Raw genomic sequence first — 2,886 nt, 5'->3', positions numbered from 1 at the left:
TCGTAGCCCTTGGAGTTAGAGAATCACTTCACCGGTGGCGGAGATAGTAGGAACTGCCGAAGTTGGAGAATCTGAGATAACAAGGTGTAGAGCTGGATGAACACAGCAGGCCAAGCAGTATCAGAGGTGCAGGAAAGCCGACGTTTCGGGCCTAGACCCTTCTTCAGAAAGGATCCTTTTTCTGAAGAAGGGTCTAGGCCCGAAACGTCAGCTTTCCTGCTCCTCTGATGGGGCTTGGCCTGCTGTGTTCATCCAGCTCTACACCTTGTTATCTCTACTTCATTGGTGGCCATGTCTTCCCCTAACTGGGCCAAAACTCTGGAGTTCACTTTCTGAACCCCTCTGCCTCTCTACCTCCCTTCCCTCCCTTAAAATGCACCTTAAAATCTACCTCTTCAATTAATCTTTTGGTCAAAAATAAACAAGGTAAATGCTGGAGAAACTCAGCAAGGCTGATAACATCTGCAGAGAGAGAAACAGCGTTAGCACTTTCAGTCCAGTATGATTCTTTAGAATCTTTTGGCCATCTTTCCAAATATCTCTTTATGCTGTATGGTAACAAATTCTGTTAGAAGAAAAATTTATTTTTTGAATTTGAGAACTTGCACTTTCTTTGGCTGGATAATAACATAAAATGTTTTCTATCAAACTACTTTCTACTGCTGTTCAAAAGTTGCCCTCATAAAGACACAGAGCCAAAAAAAGATGCATAGATATGAGCAATGAAGAAAGAAAAAAGAACTAGAACCAGCATGGCAAAGGAGACTGAGAAAGGAGGTGATATAACAGTAATAGAATTTTATAACACAGAAGTAGCCTTTTGTGCAACATCTTCGTACTAGCTTTCAAAAACAGTTATATATGTTTCGTTCGTTCATTCACCCACCTTTCCTTCAACACCTTTGGAAATTTTATAGCATTATTAACCAACTTTCTTTTTTACTGTAGATACTGTTTGTAGAAAAATAAAAGTATGGCTTTATAGGTCAACTGTAGACTGATTTATAAAATTATCACCAATGGGATAGTGCACTGGAAATCAAGCCCTGACATTTCCGGAGTCATCACAAAAGTTAAAAATTGTATCAAAGTATGCAAATTTCTCAAGTTACCTGTCAGATAGCCCCAGGATAACAGAAAACACAGTCCAGGTTTCTGTACTTAACAAGAACAATTACTTATTATGAATAAATACATTCTAATGACAGGTAAACAACCATGAACTCTCAACATATAACTTTACAAGTGAAAACTTTAACCTCTTTCTAAAACCCGCTACACACATGTACAGACAGACAAAAACATTGGTGTTATGGCTGGAAGGTAAAAGAAACACTATGGAAGCTGCTCAAAAGGCTAGTCCACAGGATTCACTGAGATAATCTTTTTGCTCACCAGGGCTATCTATTCTTCAGTCTCAGGATTGGACAGAATCAACATGGATTTAAGAATGGGAAATTGTGCTTGATGAGTCCACTGGAATTCTTCGAGGGTGGAACTAGTAGAGTTGATGAGGGACAACAGTGCGTGTGCTTTATTTAGATTTTCAGAAACCTTTTGACAAAGTCCCACATAAGAGATTACAGTGTAAAATTAAAGCACATGGGATTGAGAATGGTAATTAAATTGGATAGAAAATTTGTGAGCAAACAGGAAACAAAGATGAGGAATAAATGAGTCTTTTTCTGAATGGCTATTAATGGGGTGGTGCAGGAATTAGTGCTACGACCACAGCTATTCCCAATATATATTAATGATTTGGATGAGGGACTAAATGTAGTGTCTTCAAATTTGCAGATGACACAAAGCTGGGTGGAAGGGTGAGCTTGAGGAGGATGCAGCGATACTTCAGTGTGATTTGTACATACCAATTGAGATGATAAATGCATGGTTAAATGTTAGACTATCCACTTTGGAAGCAAAAACAGGACGGCGAATAATTATCTAAATGGCCATAAATTGAAAGAAAGGAATGTACAATGAGACCCGGGATGTCCTTATACACCAGTCGCTGAAGGTAAGCATGCAGGTGCAGCAGGTGATAAAGAAGCCAAATGGTATACCGGCCTTCGTTCCAAGTACAGGAGCAGGGATATTTTGCTGCTCCTTATCTGAGGAAGCGTATTCTTTCTATAAAGGGAGTGCTGCAAAGCTTTATCAGACAGATTCTTGGGATGCCAGGACTTGCATATGAGGAAAGGTTGAATTGGTTAGAATGATATTCGCTGAAATCCAAAAGAATGAGGGGATATGTCATAGAAGCTTTTAAAATTCTAAACACATTAGACAGAGGAGATGAAGGAAAGATGTTCCTGAAAGCAGTGGTGTCCAGAACCATGGGTCTAAGGATACAAGATAAACCATTTAGGACTGAAATGAAAAGAAATTTCTTCACCCAGAGGGTGCTGAACCTGTGGATTTCACTAACACAGAAAACAGTCGAGGCCAAAACATTATATGATTTCAAGAAGGAGTTGGATATAGCATTTGGGGCTAAAGGAATTAAAGAATATAGCGGAAAAGCAGGAACAGGCTATTGAGTTGGATGATTAAATATGGTCATAATGAATGGCTGAGCAGACTCAAAGGGCCAAATGGCCTACTCCTGCTCCTATTTTCTATGTTTCTGTCTTATTTCTTGCATTGCTTCGCAGGAGACATTGCTGATTGGTACATGAACTGCAGAGTCTGTTACTGGTTAAAGGCCACAGCTTACTGCAACTAGTGAGGGAAAATAAACTGGTTTTCTGCAGGCTTTAATTATTTTACTGGCGAGAAAGACATATGCCCTTGTGTCAGTCTAAGGGCTTCTGCTAGTATCATTCACAACCACAAGCTATTCATCTGTCCAGGAACTAATCAGGTAGCTATCAATCTGATGGCCTT

Source organism: Rhincodon typus, chromosome 36, assembly GCF_021869965.1.
Source record: "Rhincodon typus isolate 14 chromosome 36, sRhiTyp1.1, whole genome shotgun sequence".
NCBI lineage: Eukaryota > Metazoa > Chordata > Chondrichthyes > Orectolobiformes > Rhincodontidae > Rhincodon > Rhincodon typus.
The sequence above is the reverse complement of the archived record's forward strand: the minus strand, read 5'-3'. Positions refer to the sequence as shown.